We start from the raw sequence: 23,006 nt of genomic DNA on the forward strand, positions 1-23,006 counted from the left end.
ATATATATATATATATAAATATATATATATATATAAAAACATTTCACAATGCTGAAATCCTGAAAAATCGAATTTCATATGGCCGAGACCATATGATCGAACTTTTGGAATCCCAACATTGTGAACGGAGATCTGCATACAGTGTGGAATGGGAGATTTCCTTTTTCCTCGCTGTAGTGGGATCTCGGAGCGGGAATATTTAAGTAGCGGGGGGTGGGGGTGCAGGGGGCTTGCCCCCTGCAGAAACATTTAACTTGTTGGGGTTTTTTTGGGGGATTTGTTTTGGAATTTTGATATTCCGAAACATTGATCATATGGTCTCGTTCATATGAAATTCAATGTTTCAGAATTTCAAGATTCTGAAGTGAATCTATATATATATATATATATAAGCCATGCACACCAGTCAACTGGCCTGTATTGATCATATTATCATATACAGGTAAAGCAGTATCCCTGCTAATACCTCCAGCAGATGTTACAGTGCCAGGACAGTGTGTGTGTGATTACCCTCATAGAGTGTGGACATACCATAATAGTTGTACAAATATGTTTATGCAGAAAAATCTCTGACCACTCTAAATCACATATGTTATGTCAGTGTCTTGGGATTACTGATATTATTATTCTGATATTGTCCATGATTATGGTTGCTTCTTTTAATGTTGTCTATGAGCCTTTACCTGTGTCCCACTTGCTAGAGATCTCTGCTGAGATTACACTCATATTCAGGCAAATCAGTTTGCACAGTTTCACAGTATGCACCATACCCCAAATATATATCAGATCCCTGATAGATGTTCTCTGCATTTTTCATGGCACACAGACATCCTCCCCATTGTTATGTCACCTTGTGTGGCAGTTACATAATACAGGCTTTCACTGTGCAGTCCCTACTGTACTATATTGATATGTGATCGGTGTTGCTGCTACAACCCTATTCCATTGACATAGTTTAATCTGCTGTACATTAGGTTGTTTAATCTGTCCTCTTACCCTGTGTTCATGCTACAGTTCATCTGTGTGTCCCTATTCAATACACACACTTCCCCTGAGTGTTTATTTTACATGGCAGTCCATTTACCCTTACAGATCATTTAAACAGTTTCAGTACAGAATGCTAGGAATGGGATTTCACAGTACTCTGCACTGTAGATACACTGTCCTGTACTGTGTTTGAACCATGTACTTAACATTCATCCCTCTCAACCATGAAACCTCACTTATTTATGTTTTAATGCAATGAACAACATGAATATGCAATGAGCACTGCTGCTCACGACGCATCACCGCGTACACATGTAAACTCTATGTAGGCTTTGTGTGAACCTTACACAGACTTTATTGAATCCCACTGGTTATGTTTATTAAATGTTTCTAGTACCTCAGCTTCCTAGCCTTCCAAATAGCCACACAATTGAGTAGAACCTCACCATTCTTATAAGAAAAATAATTATTTAGATATATAGCAATAACCATTTAAAGATGCAAAACAGTTACTCAAAGAAACACATACCAGTTAATATCTATATTAAGTCTATTAAAACTATAAGTTTGATATTTTAAAATTAAGCCTCCTTATTTTGCAACCACTGTTTAACATCTATTCTTAAACCATGTGGGTGCTGCATAAGAACCATGAATGTCATTTTCACATCAAGGTCCTTTTCTATAAAATGCTTTAACACGGGCTATTTAACTTTCTATTTCTAATATCACCCACATATTCTAGCACTTGTTTTAGCTATATGTTTTGTTTCCCTATTATACACCTTATTACATTCACAAAATAAGGAATAAATAGGACCAACAGATGTGCAAGTTCCACACTTTTTTGCCCCATAAAATGATGACAATAGTTAAAATGTATTGGCATGCATTATTTTCTAATAATAAACTGAACAAATTATTTCCATGCCCCCCCCCCCTAGATTTGACAGATAGATTGGTTTGTAGTAATTTTATTTCTTTTCTCTGAAACAAGAGTATTATTTGATGAGACCAGAAAATGTGGAAATTGTGATGCATGCAAATATTTTCTGGAAAGGAATTTATGTGAAATAAATTGTCAAAAAATTCATGTCAAACACTTTGACACACTTTAATGCTGCAGACTACATACTGCAGCATGCACTACAGCATGCATACTGTTAGGGATTATAGTAATATTTCTAGTTCACATTCATTTTGATGCATCTGTGGGTAGACTCTGCCTTATCAGCAGTGGAATGAATGTATAAAGTGAAAACATGTATTATGGGTTGCATTCAGCTGACTCGGTTGTGTTTGAAGTAGGAGGTTTGTGTAGCTCAGGAACAACACATACTGTAAGTTTAGGACTGTGTGTCCCACTCAGATTTGTTTTGGTGAAAAACAAATGTTAAACCAAATGCTTGAATAATAAAAATTCTCTCTCCCTCTCCAAAATGTTAGAGAAATGCATCCACATGCAGCTGATACAATACCTAACCTCAAATAACTTGCTGTCAGAAACACAACATGGTTTTAGGCCACAGCACAGCACCACTACATTTTACCAATATAATAAACCAAAATAGAAACAATGGTCTGCTTGTGTATACCATCTTCTTAGACCTGTCAAAGGCATTTGATACTGTCTCGCACCAGCAACTGCTCATTCAACTCTCCTCAGTAGGACTTTCACAATACTTCTTAGTTTCTTAGTTACATAACTGGAAGGCAACAAGTTGTTAAACAGTAACAAACCTACTCATCCTTTCATCCAGTTATTACAGGTGTCCCTCAGGGCACTATCCTAGGTCCTCTCCCATTTAATATATTTATTAATAACCTCCACACTTCCACTCACTATGCCAGTTTGGTTCAGTATGCAGACAACTCAACATTAATTTATGCGACCTCTGCAATACATAAGCTCCAAGACATTACCCAAAAATCTTTCTCCTCTGTAGAAATCTGACTCAAAAAAATCAAAGCACCTACACCAAGAAAACTAAGTTAATGCTTTTCATCTCAAAATGTTGCCAAAATTGGACCTCCAAGATGGCTGCACATTGAGTAACAGCTTGTTTCTAGCTCTCTCAGTGTGAAAACAGAACTCAGCTGAAAAGGCCAGTAGACTTGTGTTTATGAGTAAATTTCAGTAACTGGCTAGTAAGTGCACTGCCTGAATGTCAAGTGTGACAAAGAGGGATACTGGCAGCACAGCTATCTGCAATTTTGTAAATGATTGTGTGTCGTTTGTGAATATCAATATGATTTATATAAAAGTGTGACAAAGGGAGATACTGCCAGCACAGCTATCTGGAAGTTTGTAAATAATTATATGTCATTGGTGAATATTAAAATTATTTATATAAGATGCTTGTGTTACAGATGTATTAGAACTGTATGCCATGTGTATACCAAACCGCTGGTACAGAAGTGTGTGTTGGAAAGGTTTTTGCAAAGTGCTGTTTAAATGTATCCACAGTGTGCCCTGCTGGAAGAGAACAGAAATATACATGCACTATTGTAACTGTTTAAATGTATATATTTTAACAGTGGAAATTGGAATACAGGAGGTTAACATTAGAAAAATAGATGAAATTCAATTACGTTATGGCAGCTACAGACACAATGTCTGTGCTGATAGGCTTTCTTTATTGTCCTCGGAGAGAACTAATTACCACAATTGTTTTATGACTTCCAGCAACTGCCAAAGATTTGAGGTCTATGTATTTTCAAAGGTAGATGCTAAATACTCCTAGCTTCCAGCAGTGGGGGTTTCACCTGAGCTAGAGTCAGATGACTAGAAATGATGTATGCCATTCCTAGCCAATCACCAACTAATCACTCTTATCCAACATGTCTTCCGACCTGGCCATAGTACTATCACAGCCCATCTCTCCTTCTTAGACACAATAAATCTTACCCGTGACTCTGGAAAAATAGTATCAACAGTTATACTAGATGTGTCCAAGGCATTTGATACCATTTCCCACACCCATCTCTTGAACCATCTTTCTAACCTTAATCTCTCCCAGAATACCTTATCCTGGTTCTCAAGCTACCTCTCTGACAGGTCTCAAGCTATGAAATGGGGGAAAGGCACCTCAACCTTCCTTCCTACCCCTACTGAGGTACCCCAGGGATCCATACTCAGTCTAATGCTATTCAACATCTTTATTAATGATTTCCACAAAGCCATACCCAACACCAAAATTGTACAATATACAGACGATTCAACTTTAGTCTGCTGCGCCTCTAACCTCTCAGAGCTTCAAACAGTGACCCAAACTGCTTTCTCCACCACTGAAAACTGGATGCTCCAAAACCACCTCTCGCTAAATGCCAACAAATCCAAAATACTATTATTCTGTCCCGCAAAAGCTTCCCCTCTTGATAAAAACTCATTACAAAGTATTAGCCAAAACAACTCTACTATAGAGGTTGTTCCCTTCACTAAATTACCTGGGGTTACTATTGATGAACACCTAAAATTCGACACTCACATTCAGCAAAACATTAAGAAAACCCATATAAAACTTGCTATACTAAACAGAAACATCCACTTTCTCTCTCCTTCCACCAGACAAACTCTTGCCACTACCTGTCTACTCCCCTCACTAATGTATGGCACTCCTCTACTAACAAACTTATCTGCCTGTCTCTCCTCCAAATTGGAAGTCTATTATAATAAGATTTCTAAATTTGCAACCAAAGCCAAATTCTCCTCCCATCATTGTACTGCCCTTCATTTGTTAAATTGGCTTGAGCTCTCCAACCATCTAGATTATCTCCAAATTACTGCAGCCCACAGACTAATTTTTCAACCTACTAAGTGCCCAGCACTAACCAACATCCTTCAACTTTACACCCCTCAGAGAACTCTAAGATCTACTCACCAAAACCTAATTACTGTCCAGAAATCCAATCGTCCTGCTGGTCAGTTTCTTCTATCCTTTTCCTTAGCTAAAAAATGGAATTATCTTCCTTCTTCTCTAAGGACTTGTGAAAACTTTAAAACTCAGCTACATTCCTAGCTTTCCTCTAACAGGAAATGCAACTGCACTCTCCCCAGCTAGCTTAATAATCAATCCACCCCTTAAACTCCCGACTAACTCTGAGTACAAGTTAACCTAACATAAATGTACATATTGTAAATAACATAATTGTACGTATTATAAATAACCCATCCCTCCTTTTTTTCTCTCTTTTCCTTCTAAGTCTTTATTCCCCCTCTCAATTAAGTTACCACTGCCATCCTAAACATTTAGATACTATGTAACCAAATAATTTATTCCTGTTCTCTAGCATGAAATGAAATTGTAATTGTGTCTTCTTTACTATGATTGTATATGTAACTAAACTATGTAATGTGGAGCTTTTCTCCCCAGACCTCCACTGAAAACGGGCTCCCTGAGCCTAGTGGACCTCCCCGGTTATCAAACTGGAAATAAATAAGAAGTCTGTTAGAAAGACACAGCATTCTGTATTCTGTCTTTGACCTGACAACAACTAGAAGATCCACTCACCACATCTGCCTTGCTCTTGAGTAAGTTAACTAGGGTATAGTAATTCTCTTAGATTCAGTCAGGAATACAGTGAAGCTTAGTTTAGATATATATATAATTTTTGCTTATTTGAGACTGTCCTTCATTGTTGTTTTAAATATTTCCTGTGATTTTGGACTCTGATGTCACTGTGAATATATCTATATATTTATATATATATATATATATATATATATATATATATATATATACACACACACACACACACACACACACACACACACACACACACACACACACACACACACACACACACACACACACACACACACACACACACACACACACACACACATCTTTAGTATTGTCTTATTCTTTTATTATTTATTATTAAGAATATTTAAACCTTTCATTGTGGCTGATCTGTGCAGAGATATTTAAGTTCTGAGAATACTTGCATATTTATTTGGTGACACTGTGTAGGCCACTCCTAATAGCCTTGCTCTTGGTCAAACTACCATTTGTATTAATAGTAACATTTCATAGTGAGACAACATAATTTGTTAATGGCCTTAAAGTAGCTGATAAGGAGTTGGCTGATGGCAGTGATAACTACTTTATAGTCTTGACAAAAGAGGGCATAGCTAGTAAACCTGTGCCAGTCTTTCCCATTTGTGTGTCTGTGTGTAAATCAAATGTCAAAGAATGTATTTATCAGCTACTTGGGCAGGGACATAAAGCACTGGTTGGACAGAGAGGGTGCTGGAGGTCTTGACTTGGCCACACAGCTGCGATTTCAACTCTACAGCTGTGCCAGTGGGGTGTCTTTTTGGAGATCTGGAAAAGAGGGAGAAACCAGCCCCCGACTGACTGTGGTCTCTGTGTGCTCTTAAGGGAAATTGCACTTGATGCAGAGAGCTGCATCTGGAAATACTGTGTGTGTACCTTTTCATACTCTCAGTGTATATCCACCACTGTTGCCAGCGGTAAGGACTGAGGCTCCTTGAATACTGGTCCAGTGCTGGGTCATCAAATTTATTGGTTGGCAGTGGTGAGATATCCACATATTGGGATTCAGTGGTGTGGATGTTGAATTCCTATAGCCTGTAAATAGTGGTCACTAAAGAAGATGTTTGTACTCTCAAGCAGCCAGACAGTGAACATTCAGAGTTTCATATCACAATTAGCTATATTTATTTTTTGTTAGTTTATTTAGTCAGGAAGAGCAGGAAAGGATATCAGCAGAGGAGTATGGCAAGCTGACAAGGAGCCAGTTGGCTGAGATATGCCAATCCTAAGTACTGGAGCATGCCAACCTGACTAAAGCAGAAATTATTGGAGCCTTAGTCACAACTGCATCACAGACCAGCGACCAGGAGGACAGCCAGACTGCCTTGGGGATGTACAACTCTCAGAAAATGAACAGTTCAGCTTTGCCTCAGAGGACTTAAAAATCCATCTGGAGTTAAAGAGACTAGAACTGGAGGCCAAACATTTGGAAAAAGAATCAGCAGATAGACTGCAGCATCTGGAGGGAGAAGTAGAATTATCAGAGAGACATCCCTAATAGCCTTCATCATGGTCAAACTACCATTTGTGTTAATAGTAACATTACACAGTAAGATTGTGCACCCTTTGTTAAGGGTCTTAAAGTTGCTGATATGGAGTTGGCTGGTGGCAGTGATAACTACCTTATAGTCTGGGCAAAAGAGGGCATAGGTTGTAAAAGTGTGCCAGCCTTTCCCAGGTGTGTGTCTGAGTGTAAATCAAACTTCAAAGAGTGTGTGTATCAGCTAATTGGGCAGGAACATGAAGTACTGGTTAGGCAGAGAGGGTGCTGGAGGTCTTGGCTTGGCTACTCAGCTGGGATCTCAGCTCTGTAGCTGTGCTAGTGAAGAGTCTTATTGGAGATCTGGAGAAAGAGGGAGACTGACTGTGGTCTCTGTGTGCTCTTAAGGGAAATTGCACTTGATGCAGAGAGCTGCATCTGTAAATAATGTGTGTGTACCTTGTCATCCTCTCAGTGTACTTCCCCCACTGTTGCCAGTGGTGAGGATTGAAGCTCCTTGAGTACTGGTCCAGTGCTGGGTTGTTACACTAGGAATAAAGAAATACAGAAGACCTGGAAAAAATCAGCTACAAAAAGTGAGAAAGAAACACTGACTGGGGAAAGTTCTGCAGCTGTTCAGCAAAAATTAATGCAACCTTCAGACATGACTTCCAATAATCTACAGGAGGATATAAGACAACTGCATACAGACTTGGTTAAAATAAACAAATCACTGATGGATTATATCAATATAAACAACAAAAGGCTGATAAAAAATGTAAGAAGCTTTAAACAGATATTCAGATGAGATGGAGATGATAATGCTGCAAAAATCAGAGGTCAAAATGAAGAAAAGGCTGTCAATATGAGACTGCTCAGGACGAGACATTTCAAAAATAATAGAATTAGAGTATAGAGCACATAGGGAAAACATGAGGTTTTCAGCTATACCAGAGAAGCTGGAAGAAACAGACTGCATTAATTTTATGAAAGCACAAGTAAGTAACTGGACTGGTATTCCACAGCAGGAATTGTTCTTTGTATTTGAAAAGGCACTTCATGCATATGCTCCAATCCTATCTATAAGAAAGCAATTTAGGTCTTTAATAGTAAAGATGCAATCCTACCAGCAGAAGGAGTTAATTCTGACAAAACTGTAGCAGAAATACTAAAATTGGGGGACAGAAGAGTGTTTGTGGAGAATGATTACATTACTCATTGTAAACCAGGCAGAAGAGAAGCAAATTTATTCCACTATTCAGGGAATGTTGAGATGCAGGTGTGAGATTCAAATTGCTGTACCCAGCCATCTTCAAAGTATTTTCCCTGGAGGGATAAAATCATTTTTTGATGAAGTACATGCTGAGGAGAAATACAAAAGTTTGTCCAATAAAAAGTGAGCTGTGAAACAGAAGGAGATTCTGCTTCTTTCTCTTCTGGTAATAAAGACTACAGAGAGACTATACCCGTGAAACCTTTTCTAGTATTTCAACAGAAAATGTTGGAGAGAAGGAAGAGAGCCGGAGAGTTGACTAGAAGTATTGAGAGTATGTTGGAAATGAAGCAAAGACAGGGTTTGGGGCAATGGAGAAGAACAGTAATAAAATCAGTAACTTAATGTAGAATTACAATACAATAATTATATTTGTGAAACACGACAGAGCAAAAAAATCTGGAAATATTGGACTTTTTCAAAATTTGTTGGATTTGTGGTGGATTTGAAAGTATATGCCCTACTTTATGTCATTAATGTTTGGAAAAATGCTTTGGGGAGCGGAAGAGAGGGGGAAGCTAACTGTAAGTAAAGAAAACGTTTTCTTTTCTTAATAGTACTGTATTTGTGGTGTATGGTTTTCTTTGCATGCTATTTTTAAATATAATGGGGATTGTAAGCAGATACTGTTTTTCTTTTTCTCCCTTCTTCACTCTTTTTTCCTGTACAGTTTTGAAAAATATAGGCAATGCAATGTAAAAAATGGTTATGGTTATAAAGCCATAACAAAGTTAAAATTAATGTGCTTTTTCTCATTCTTGCATGAGTAAATGACTGGATTAATGATCTTAGCTTGATTAATTTTAAGAGATAACAAGTAAATGAAAAAGAATATTGAATATTATGAGGTGTTTTTTTTCTAGCAAATGCATATATACTTAGTAGCAATTCTGCAGCTGGTCTTCATGTTTCCATGGAAACAATCTGATAAAGAGAAGCTGGCTGCCTGGTTCTCATGTCTTTATGGAGACAATCTGATAAAGAGAAACTGGAGACAGTCTGGTAGAAGGGGATTGGCTGAGGAAAAAGAAAAAAAGAAAAGAGAAATTGGATAGGACATAATGTTCTCTGAAAGCAATCAGGGGTTTCCCAGCTGGGAGGGCATTAAAGATGAGACAAAACCAATTAGACTCGAAGTAAAATTTTCTCAGTTTTTTTAAATGCAATGGTGATACTAATATAAACAAACAGGTATTTTTGTTATTTATTTTTTTTTCCTTTTTCTCCATTCTTCTCTCTTTTCCTTTGTTCAGTTTTAAGAAATCTAGGCACTGCAATGCAAAGGAAAAAAAGGAGGGAAGGGGAGGAAAGGTCTGGTTAAGAGAGTATGACAAAAGAAAAATCTGTGTGCTTTTTCCCATGCTTGCAGGGGGAAATAACTGGGTTAAGACCCTAGGCATTATGCAGTAACAAGTTTATTACAAAGCATGTAAATGAAAAAGAATATTGCATATTATACAGCTTTTTTTCTGGTAAACAAGGCATCCTTAGCAGTTTTGTGTCTGGTTTGCATGCCACTAGAAGACACTTTGATAAAGAGAAAAGGCTTGGATAAAGCGTTTGCTAAAAGCATTTATGTGTTTACTCAACTGGGAGAGCTATAAAGATACACAAAATCAAATAGCACTTACTAATAGCACAGGCCATACCATGTATCTTAGCATAACTAACCTTTCTTTTTGGTTAACTCTAGCCTGTCTGTGTGGCTATCAACTTAGACGTTTTGTTCTTATTAGGAAGCAAACTTCAATATTTGAAGATGTACATAGTTTTATATGTTATTATTAAGTTTCTAGGTTTTAGAGGAGGGGTCTGTGGGGCTTGTTTGTTCTGTATGAGATCTTCAAAAAAGTTATATAAGATGTAGCATAGGCTCAAATGGATATGACAAGAAACAACTGTATAAAAGACCAACCTGCCGAACAGTATGTGCATGCAACATAAAAGTTGGAACTAAACATTTAACAAAAAAGTAGTTATACATAAAATGTGTTAATAATAACTATATAAGAAAATTATGCTTTCTATAATGTCTTTCAATCTGAATGGTCTTACAGATAAATATAAAAAAGAAAGAGTAGTGAGCTATATTAAAAATGTAGAGTGCAAATAGTTATGATACAGGAGACACACCTGGAAATAATTGAACATGTAAATTTGATAAATAAAGGTTTTTGAGATGGTTATTCAGTGGGATATCTGGGGCAAAAGAAAAGAGGAGTACTTATATTAATTGCAAGAGGAGTTCCAATACTGATAGAAGAGGGGAAAAAAACAAGAGAATAATGGAAGATATATAGTACTAAGGGGCTACTGGCAAGGGAGGAGGATTACACTGGCATGCAGTTAAATTCTACCCAAAACTGCTATAATGAAACTTACGAAAATTCTGGGAGAAATAATCAGCTTTCAGCAAGGAATATTACATATAGGTAGAGAGTGGAATTTGGTTTGCAACAGTGAAGATGAGTCTGGGGGCCTAGAAGGGAAAATATAACAAAGGAGAGTAGATTTTTTGAAGAAATGCATGAAAATGTTTGGCATGGAAGATGTGAATTCAGTACTAGGAGTATGGAGTGAACTTGCATATTACTCCCCAAGATACAAAAACTGGGCTAAACTACATAAATCTCACAGGAACATGTGCATTTAACTGAAGTTCTTGAAACACACCCAATAACTACTTCACATCATGCACCAGTAATAACTAAAGTAAAAATACAAGGTAATGAAATAAAAAATTAGACACTGGTGCTTTCCCACCTATCAGTTGAAAACAGAGCAACTTAATGAATGGGTTTTGGAATTAATTCAAGAGCTACTAGAGAAGATAGAAATTTCTTCTAAAAAATATAGATAGGGAGTGGGATAAAATTCAAGTGGAATTTAAAAATAGGGTGGAAATAAAGCAAAGGGAGACATGGTTAAGAAGTAACAAGAATTATTTAGAGAGACTGACAAATGTTAAAGTACTGCAAAACAGGGGAATCTCTCAGAACAAGAAAAGAAGCAACTGCAGAATACTAAACAGAAAATAAGGTATTACCTCGATAATGTGCACAAGTTTAAAAAGATTGCTATTAAGCAACTGTTTTTTGATAACAGTTCTAGAGCAAAAAAAACTTTTAGCGCAATGACTCAGGCAACAGACAATGGAAAGGGCTGTTACCAAGCTTAGGGAGCCTACAACAAGAAAGATAATAAGAGATCCTGCAGAAATATTAGAAATATTTTGGAAAGTTTATGAAAGTTTGTATAAAGCAGAAAAATATGGAAATCAAGAAAAGGTACACATGGAAATGTTTATGGAAGGATTAAATATGCCAAGGTTAGCAGTAGATGAGGCTGAATTACTAACAGGCTAGGAAGAGATGAGATAAAAATGGCTATGTATAACCAATTGACAAGAACATCCCCAGGAATAGATGGTATTCCTGTGGAAGTTTGGAAGCTAGGAAGCGAAAAACTGATAAAGATCTGGTACGTTTTGTTTACCAGTATTTTAAGATGAGGAGGAATACCAGCATCCTGGAAAAAAACAGTAATAAAGGTAATACCTAAAGAGGGTAAAGATCCAGCAGATCCAGCTTCGTACAGGCCCATTTCAATACTAACCATGATTATAAAGTGTTTATGTCTATAATGGCTAAAAGAATGGCAAAAGTGATAAAAATTGATAGATATGGATCAGTGTGGTTTTGTGGAGGGGAGGCAAACATTTGACAATATTAACAGAACATTGATGATCCAGAGGGGAACAGAATGTAAGAAAATATCACTGCTATTGATGGGTCTTGATGCAGAGAAAGCATTTGACAGAGTAGACTCTGACTTCATGAGCAGGGCAATGGAAGCATTTGCTTTCCCTGATACAATTGTAAGGTTGATTAAGAGTATATATGATGGATCGGAGGTTAAAATTAAAGTGGGTGGGGTCCTCTCTGATAACTTCGGCTTAAGTAAAGGAACCAGACAGGGTTGTCCGCTTTCCCCTTTGTTGTTTGCATTATATTTAGAATCATTAGAAAAGAAAATAAGGGATGCAGAAATTCAAGGATATAATTGGTATGGTAGTCAGGAAAAGCTGGTTCTATTTGCAGATGATATTATTTTATACATGACAAAACCAGAAAGGGACATTACAGTGTTGTGGAACACTTTAAGACAGTTTCAAGTCTTCTCAAGATACAAAATGAATGAAGACAAATCAAAGGCAATAGCAGTAAATTATGTACCCACACAAGAAATGGTCCAACAATATTCATATTTATGGGGACATGATAAAATGAAGTATTCAGGAGTATGGATTAGAAATGACTCTGTTGTGGCAGCTAAGGATATGTGGGAAAAGATTAAACAGAAGATAATACAAAAACTGAGAAACTGGAAGCTTTGCTATATGGTTATGGATATGGATACTAAAATGCAAGCAATTAAAATGTTTTTAGTCCCTTTAGTCTTATACACAGGTCAGGCATATTTTTATCAACCAGGGGAGAAGCTGTGGCTAACAATTAAAAAAAGTTGAAGGATTTTATCTGGGAAGGGAAGACAACAAGGGTCAAGTGGGATAAGTTGATTCGTCCAATAGAACAAGGCAGACTAGGATTACCCAATTTGAGGAGGTATTTTAGAGTAACACAGTTAAGGCGCTTATACATAGTACAAGCAGAAAACTATAATTCAAAGTGGAAATCTTAAGGAGACCAATAAAAATCATACAGAGTATTATATTCATAAAATAGCAGGGAGCATTCTAAGAACTAAACCAGCATGAGAATGGAGAAAATATATTCTGCTGATAGGGATGACTGTGGTTAGGGATGCAGATAATAGGCAAGAGGGGGGCTGGAATTTATTGGAGAAATCTGGCAAAAAAACTAAGGTATTGGGAGCAAATAACTAGAAAGGGAAATGTAATAGAATGGGATAGGTCAGGAATTTATTTGCACTGCAAGTTAGAGATTGCCTTCCCTATCAATGATTAATATCAGAGTACAGGCAAAGAGAAAGAAATAAGGGGGGTCCTAAATGAAAGCCCAGCACTAGTAGAGTTTTTTAATAGAATCTAGAACATATGTTGCCATTAAAAAGAGAATAATTAGTAGAGCATATAAAATATTGCATGATAATTGTAAGAATCAATCAGAGGAGTTTAGAAAGGATTGGGAAGAGAGATTGGATAAGTAAGTCATAAAGAAACAATAGGGTGATAAATGTATATTTCCCAAATATGCAACATAGTTTAGAGGTAACTTTATACCCCAAGTAGATTCCAAAGAATTTTTCCTCAGGTAGATAGCAAATGTTGGAGGTGTGACGGGCAAGAAAGAGATGGCTGGTTACATTTTTCTGGGAGTATAATGAGCTGGCAGACTTCAGGGATTCCCTGCGGAACACTCTGTCAGATATGCTGGGTGAGCAGATTGGATTGATTGGGGAGATGATTTTTTTGAGCTATGATACAGATAAAGAATTGCCTAGACATAGTAAAGCCATGCTGAGTCTAATTATGGTGGCTGCCAAAAAAGTACATATAGTATAGTGTCCTATATCTATATATATATATATATATATATATATATATATATATATATATATATATATATATATATATATATATATATGTATGTATATGTATACACACACACACACACACACACACACACACACACACTCAAGAAAGAGAGAGAGGTGGGGGACTTTATTATCCCCCAAAATCTTTTTGTTAATACATAAAACACATAAAGAAAATAATTTCTTCAGCAGGGACGAAGTTAAAGAAGTCACAAATAGTAATTTGCAGACAATTATTAAAAATAAATCTTGGAACTGACTGAAGCCATTCTCCTCTACATTTTCATTAAATACATTGCAGAAGACTAACAAAAAACAACATATAAGGCCGGATTCACGAAGGCTTGCACGGAGTCTAAGAGTAGAGTAAGACTCCATGCAGCCAACATGTCTGCCGAGCGATCCAGGAACAGCCGGTAGGGGCGTGCAACAGAGCTCCTAAAACGACTCTTACACGGAGAGGGCTAGGATATGTAAATTACCTCATTTGCTGTTGAAAGGTATGCAAATGAGGTAAAATTGCGATTCAGGAAACCCTAACCTGTCCGAGTAAGAGTAGTGTTATTTGCAGAAATGTACTCCATTGACAACTGAGTACGTTTCTGCAAATAGCAAAACGGAGCCATGATAGCTCCAAAAAAAGGATGCATCCAGTCGAGGAAGCATGCCAATGGCCAAAAATATGGCCATTGGCAATGTCCACCGATGCAAAAATAAAATAAATTAAAATAATATTTTTTCTGATTGCCGATGTTTAAGCGTAACACAGCGCCGTGCAAATACGGTGCGCTATAAAAAAACCAGAAAACCAGTAAATAAAAAGCAGAAATGTGGATTTTACAGTAATCTCTAATATACAGTGCAAGGGAATGGCAGTCCAAAGAAAACATGGCTACCAAGTAGAGGTTGCTAAGGGGGGAAACTCAGTCTAAGACTTGTAACCAAGCATTAGTAGGCAATCCTATGCAAATGAGGGTAAGGATAGTGAATCCCAAGTTTACATAGCAAAAGAGCACAGTCAGTGTAGTGTAGGAGTAGGATAAGGGGTGTAACAGAGTAGAAGATAGGTGATATCATAAGGGGGGTATGTCTGAGAGAAGTGAAGCTCATTGGAGTAGAGTGGCATGTGTCTGCTGTCAGATACTGATCACTGGAAGAGATGTGTCAACAGGTACCCTAGCTAAAGTCAAGAAATTGAAGGTGCATGCCGTGAACAACACCAAAGTTTCTTGTAGAAATGCCTGCACTGTGTATGCGCGTGTGCGTACCTGTAAAACCGAGTAAGCCTGTGTGCATGTGTGCGCCTGTGTGCGTATAAGCCGGAGTAAACAAGCGTAAGGATGTTGAAACCTGTGTAAGCACATTTGCGCCTGTGTGCGCGTGTTAGCAGGAATAAGCAAGTTGTAGTCCGTGTAAGCATATGTGTGCGCATGTGAGCTGGTGTGCACGTGTTTGCGCTTGTTTGCGCGGCGCTGCCCCCTGAGGAAACAGAAAGGGAAAAGGAAGCACAACAAATAGTAGGAAGTTAACCAGGGATTACTAGCAGAGCTAGCAGGTGAAAACAATCAGAATCAGGCAATTACACAGGCAGTACACTAGCCCAGCCCAGCACTTAAAACTCAGCAAACAACTTTCCAGTATGTATTTCTCAGACACATTGCAACACTGCAGTAAGCTAATAGAAGTGAAAATTGAAAAAGCTTTACTGAGACAAAGAAATGTTAGGGGCTGCCATTGCTGTTATAAGGCGACATTTGCAACATGCTGAGGGTGGTGACAATGCAAATGCTGCTGAGCAACTCACAGTGAGGAGACGGAGAAGAGTGTACAGGCCTAGAGTAACCTACCAGGGGCTACATGAGCTGGAGATAGTGGAACACTATAGAGTGGACAGAGACCTCATGCAGCAAATTGTTGAGCTGTGCAGGCCACGCCTCACACACAGAACCAACAGAGGGGAACCCATCCCAGTGGAAACCAAGGTATGTGTTGGCCTAAGAATATTAGCAACAGGTACCTTCCAGAGACCAACTGGCGATATGATGAGAATTTCACAGGCATCAGCATCCAGGGTACTGCACCAGTTCCTGAATGCCATGTCAGCACATGTCGGTGATCATGTATATTTCCCCAATTCCCGTAAGGTATTGGCCAGCAATATGAGTATCTTCCAGCAAATAGCGGAATACCCTGAGGTAGTGGGTGCAATAGACTGCATGCACATTCGCATCAAAGCACCATTCAGTGAGCGGGGTAGGGTCTACTATAACTGCAAGGGTTACCCCTCCATCAACTGCCAGGTCGTGTGTGATGCCCAGGGCATAATAATGAATGTGTGTGCTGGCTGCCCTGGAAGCTACCATGACTCCCATATCTGGCATCTGACACAGCTGTACCAGACATTTGCCAATGGGGACATCCCTCATGGTCACCTAGTGGGGGATGCTGGATATGTACTCGAGCCGTGGCTGATGACACCCATCAGAAATGCACACACACCTGAACAGGAACGCCATAATGAGGCACACGCACAAACATGAAATGTAATCGAGCGTGGGTTTGGCCTGCTCAAGTAACGGTTCCGGTGCCTGGACACATCTGGTGGAGCCTTGCAGTACTCACCAACTACATGCACCCAAATAGTCATGGTATGTACTATGCTACACAATATGATCCTGCAAAAACAGCTGCAGCAGGAACAGCATAGGGCCAGGCACAACAGCCCCCCACCATTGCCAAGGCCATCACAGGCAGAGCGTGACTCGGAGGAGGAACAACCTGAGCCTGCCCCAGTAGGCAGAAGGAGGCGTGCCCAGTATGCTTTGGCCTTGGCAAAGAGGCAATGCATAGCATATACACTGGCTCAGTAGGAACCCTGGAAATGATACCTCTCTCCAACTCGCACATATAGTAAAAGGGATGTCTAACTTGACACTACCTGTTAACAAACATGAATAGGGAGTGTAAAATGTGCATCCAACATAGGCAGCCCTGCAGCACCACCTGAGGCATGATTGTTATGTGTTAAGCAATATAAAGCACTGCTAAACAGCTCTCACCAATATTTAGTATATGTAAACAAAATTGCACACACTAAGTAGCACAACTACAGGCAATGCTGAGCAATATTGTGCACTGTCCAGCAATGTTGGTCAACATTGATCAATGTTGTGCAAGTCTGGTCAAATGTGGGCATAGTTCAGCAAAAGCAGGTTAACATGTTCATATTTGCTTCACGTTTCTTGAAGCAGTCTGTCCTGGCATGTATGAAAATATGAAGCAGTGACAGTCCTTGAACCCAGGATACAGTGCACTATAGTCATAGTACAGAACCACTAAATCATGACAGTATGTCAATGGTCAGCTTGTATGAAAAAATGTTGATAAGTCAATGCTAAGTATCTCATGGAAACCTTGCAGGCATAGCATAATCCCTGTCGAGTTAAGACACAAAGGTGAGGCCTGCAGTAATAATGGAACCTGATATTCAACACACATATAGTATAAATGTTAATGTTGGTAATGTTCACACACATCAACAAATGTAGTGGACCTCAGACAGCAACATACTGCAAGGTCAAACTGGGCATGCTCACACACTTGAATATATGAGACAAATGTCAGGCAACAAAACACTGAAAGTCTGAACTGGGCATGCTCACACACTTAGGGCAAGTTTGAGTACAGCAGTGGGCCACACATATCCCTCAGTTGCATATGTCAACCCAGGAACCTCGCACTATTCACCAATTCACCATGTGCACACAGTGATATGACAACAGACACATATATAATATAGTGAAATCCTGTCACAATCAAATATGTTATGCAGATATCTAGGTTGTTCATAGAAAGTGGTAAAGCAAAGAAGAAACAAAACCTGCAATCAGTACCATGACTGAACAATGTGCATCCCGAACATTAGCATAGGTTCAGAGGTTGACACTAGGCTATCTGCCCTAGGGTATGTAGAAGCCTAGCCACAGTGTGTTTGTATTTTGCAAAACCGCTAGATCAGTAGACTGTGCTTGTTAATAGTAGGTCACACAAAATATCTCACATATGTTCATTTCATTCAGCCTCTGTCTAGCAGGGACCCATAACATATCCCAGGGCTAAACATACAATCACCCATCCACCTTTGAAGATGTCACCTGTAGGTGGTCAGCATGGGTCTGTGCATATGTGGGACTGTGATCACATTCCTGAGTGAGTGGAGCCTCTGTGATGGGAATCTGCCCCTCCAGCATGTCCTATTAACATCATTGCTGACGTACCTGTTCCTGGAGTATGTAGGTGTAAGGGACTTTGATATCCTCATGTGGAGCCTGTCCATCAATGCTGTGATGGACATGGCTTCAAAGAAAAGGCACAGACTGCATTCAAGTAGGCAGTAAGCAACTGAGGAGAGCTGGGGTCACCATAGCCAAACTGTGCATACCATCTGTGTGAGTCCCTAGATCCACTTGGTTATGTACATTTGTGTACATTCCAGTTGCTGCAGGTGTTGGGTAAGGTATATCTGAAATGGGGCATTGTATCCAAGCATGTGCCTGATGAGTATAGGGTCACAATGACCCCACCTGATCTGGATGTAAAACCCTATGTGATAAGGTGGGCTAAATAGAAGGTGTGTCCAACAACACTGGCAACGTGAATGTCAAAGGCGAGAGTACTAAGTATTCATGTCCCCAAATCACAAATCACACACACTGTACGTGATGTATCATCACCTATGTGGTAATGTGTGGGCACGATGTTACTACCAAAGGTGATGACTATGCATCTAAAGGAAGGTAGCTGTAGGCCATGGCTCTGGCACCAGTCATCCATCTCTGTGAGACCCTTTCTGAAGATGCTTGTGCCAGCTGTGGAGTCGATTATGGCACACAGTTTGCAGTCATCTCCAAACATGGTCAGCCATATTCCTCCTATGTTAGCCAGTATATCTCAGAAATATATACAGAACAAGAGAAGTCCCAGGACTGAGCCCTGTGGGATGCCACGTGTAACTGGTTATAGTCAGACATGGCACCTGCAATACTGACCATGTGTGTGCTATCCATGATCCAGTTAGCAATCCATCTTGTGACATATGTGTAGATATTCAATCCGGTGATCTAATGTATAAAGGCCGAGTGGGGTATTGTGTTGAACTGTTATGCGAGCTCCAGGTAGGCTGTGTGGACAACCCTCTGTACGTCTATGTACCTGTTAACTGTTTAAAGACATCAAACAGGTGCAAGAGGCAAGATCTGCCCACAACAAAACCAAATTGTGTAGGATCCAGTGTTTGTAGGTTCACAATGTCTATGTGTATGTGTTCCATGATAATACACTCCATAGTTTAGCAGACCAGGATAGTTAGGCATATATTGCGATAATGTCCAGGGTCCCTTGTGGCACCAGCACTGTGGAGCGGGTACACCACAGCTGTACACTATTCCATGGGTACATATCCTGTAGTAACTCTGATATTGAATAGTGACATAATGTGAGTGTGAAGTTTGTCATGAATCTCATGTAAGCCGCAGTCCAGGACACCATCTGGTCCCACTGATGCTGTGTTGTCTGCTATGGAAAGGGCAGCACACACCTGTTCATCTGTGATGTCAGGGAGGCTGCACCCTGTTGTGATGGACATGAACACTGCAGGGGGGATGGTGGGGAAACATTCACACTGAACCTGTTGTCCAGGATGTTCGCAATGTCAGTGGGCTTACTGTATCATTTGTAATTATGCAGTAACTCACAGCATATCTGTGAGTTCCCACCCAGGTCCCTGACATAACTAAATAAGGCCTTGTGATTGTCCATAGTGTCTCTTGCAAGTGTCCATTAGAAGTGGGCCTTAAATGAAGCAACAAATGATCGTAGCTATACCATAGTACTGATCACAGATGCCTTCCTGATTGTGATTGTGCTCTATAATGTAGTAGCTTCCTCCTGTCCTTGTATAGCTCATTAATGGCCATGGTCCACCAGACAGATCCCCTGCCTTTTGAGGAGTGAGTCTTGTAGTTATCTGGGATACCATGATCCATGCATTCCAGTAGTTGTCCATAGAATGGGCTTGTAAAGGATTAAGTGGTCTGAGCCATAATTAAAACTGTCCCAGGGTCATTGAGGGATACCACCTCAGTTTGTACAATTGTGACATTTGCTCATGAGAAATCCATCACTGAGATCACCTAGGATGTGTGTGTGTATGGGATATGTATGTCTAGTGAGATGAATGTATGTTCTGACCTTAACAATGATGGGTATACCTCTGGTGTGGAACATAGAGTCCCCATGTTGGTGATGATCAGCTCCCACATGTGTAACCCGCTGTGGTTGTGGTGACCAGGTCTGCCATAGCATTTGAGTGTAACAATCCTAGCAACTGTTGTGCGAGGGTGTCAGTGCTTGAGTAGTATACCCAGTCAATGTTTGTGTATTTGAAGTCACACAATATAATGGTGTTTGGAGAGACCTTCACATTCCCCAGTGTTCCCAGGAATAACGAGTGTTGTTCCTGAGTTTTGGAGTGTGGTCTGTAGCAGTCTACAAACTGAAATGCAGTTTGGCTCACTGTTAATTGCACATGTATGTTCCCCAATGCTTTGTGCAGCGCTACCAACCCGGAGGTGTGTGTATGAATGATGTATATGGATACTCACCCTATTGTTGTTGTGTCGAGTCTTGTGTCCGAAAACCATGGTATGAAGTAAAACCTGTTAGTGCTGCTGTGCTTTTGTGAGCCTGAACCAGGTGTCTGTTACTGCACATATATCGACAGACTCCATACTGATGTGAGTCCTGAGTGCATGCATTCTGAGGGTTATACCTCAGTTGTTGAGCAGCATCACTCTCCCATTTCATTTACCCTGTAATGTCTATGGCTGTGGTTTTGTCTTCTGAGCCTCACTTCAAACAGCCACTATGTGTGTGTCAAGAGCCTAAGGCAGTCTGTGAAAGCCTAGGGGTGACAGGTGTATGCTGTCCATAGCGAATGTACGTGGCATGTTGAGCATGTAATCCCAGGCTGACAGACACTGGATCCCCTGTGAATGACAACAATATGTTAGGCAACTGTTAAAAGTAATCAGTTTGTCTGTATACTGTGACATAGTACTTGGTGAGGGTAAGATGCTACACAAGGTCAGGGTCCTACTGGCCTGGGCTACATGATCAGAGAGCTCCTCTATGTCTCTTGTCATGTAGTCCAGGGAGGAATTTCTGAGGGTTTACACACCAGCATGGTCAATGATGGAGCCATATTTGTACTTGCAGTGGACTGACAAGAGTGCATGTGTCATGTGGCAGATCCTGGCACCCGACACACAGAACAAAGTGACCTTCACCTTGTTCAGCCTGGTGAGTGGGATGTCAGTGTGACCGACAATTACAGTCACCTAATACAAGTGTATGAGGTGTGTTGTGTAGGCCTAAGGGCAGTGACTGTGTGGCACAATGACTTTGTGAACTATGTGATATGTGTGCATGGTTGTGGGTTAGCAGTTGTTTGTGTGTCTGCTTTGGATGTCTCTGCTGCTTAGGCAGAGTATATTTATATGCTCCAAGTATGTCTTTGTGTGTCAATGTATATGGTTTGCTGTTGTCATAGGTCCATGTGCGACTGGATTTGTGGTGTGTGTGGTTATCTTCACCACCTGATAGACTGTGCCAGTCGTGGCTTGGGAGAGCTCAGCCTCCTGTTTGTCTATACAGTTGCACCTCTCACATATATCTGAGTTTGTTGGTAGGAAGACAGTGTTCCCTGTGTACATAAGGCAGTTGTAACAATGCATCAAAATTCCAATCTACACCAGCTGGACTGGAGAGTACACACGAAACCGACCTTTGGACATGCCAGGATATAATGATGACATACACTGTCGACTGATCACAAAGGATCAGTAGTCTGTGAAGTGTGTAAAAGAGTATAACAGGGGTTTAGTGTTCAGGTTTGTTGTTGCTGTGGAAAGATAATCTGCGAAGGAGTACAGACAGAAACATTACACCTCCTTCAGCTATGTCAGAAATATCGATGTACAGTCATATATGTCCTGAGTCAGGGTCAACTGTACCTGACTGACAATGACGACATCCTGTCAGACAGGCCCATACATACATACCCACCACCCAGTGACAAAAGGCCCTAACATCATACCGGGAGATATCACATGTAGAATGTGTAAACTGGTCCTCCCAAAGCCAAATGAATCCCATCACATGGATAACATTGTTTCCCCATATGTGTCATAAGTGAACAACAGAACAAAGACTCTGCACCTGAACAGTCTGTTGAGCCTCACACTCTCTACAGGATCTTACACCGTTGAATGTGTTACAGCAACATGTGGCACACCCCACAAGTGTTGGTGCACAACACACCATGTGAACTATAGTCCTATAAGCCTACAAAGTCTGAAATGCTAGTCCATGGAGTCCATCATGATTGCAGTCAGGAACAGAGCTATTGTAAAGCGACAAACACACAACCCAAATGTCTGTGGTATGTGAATGAGCACATTATGTTCCCCAAACCTGCTAGATGTCTTGCAAGGCAGCCACCCAGGACATACATCACTGAAAAGAGCAACACAGGTCCCACATAGACTTTGAAGAGCCCTTTACCAACATCACAGGCACATGCTGTATCCACAAAACCAGCAAGCCGTGCATGAATATGTATTGTCATATGAAGGAATGGTAATTTGTCCACAGATAGATCACACAAGCTATGAATTGTGGATTCCTGTTCAAGATGTTCACACCTGCTGACCCACAAGGTTCATTCCTGGGATTGCATAACACTAAGTGCACACACATTACCATGTCCAGTCTGATGATGTCAGCAACCTACAAATATAGCATGTGAATCGAAACCATGCAGTCAAGCATATAGCGTGTTGTGTTAATGCTTATCTCGCTAGTATCATAACATAGTTAGGTAGAGGTTTGAATCCTGCAATTGCTGAGTGTGTGTGTGTGAGATTGGCTTTGAGGGGAGTGGCCTTTCTGGAGACTGTGGGAACACATTAGGAGAGGTGAATACCTCTTTGCCAAGTGTGATGATGTCAGCATCCTACAAATACAGCATTGGAAATAAATGCTCCCAGTAAAGCAAATAGTGTGTCATGTT

This window comes from Protopterus annectens, chromosome 5.part1 (genome assembly GCF_019279795.1).
Source record: "Protopterus annectens isolate FY-2018-M chromosome 5.part1, PAN1.0, whole genome shotgun sequence".
NCBI lineage: Eukaryota > Metazoa > Chordata > Ceratodontiformes > Protopteridae > Protopterus > Protopterus annectens.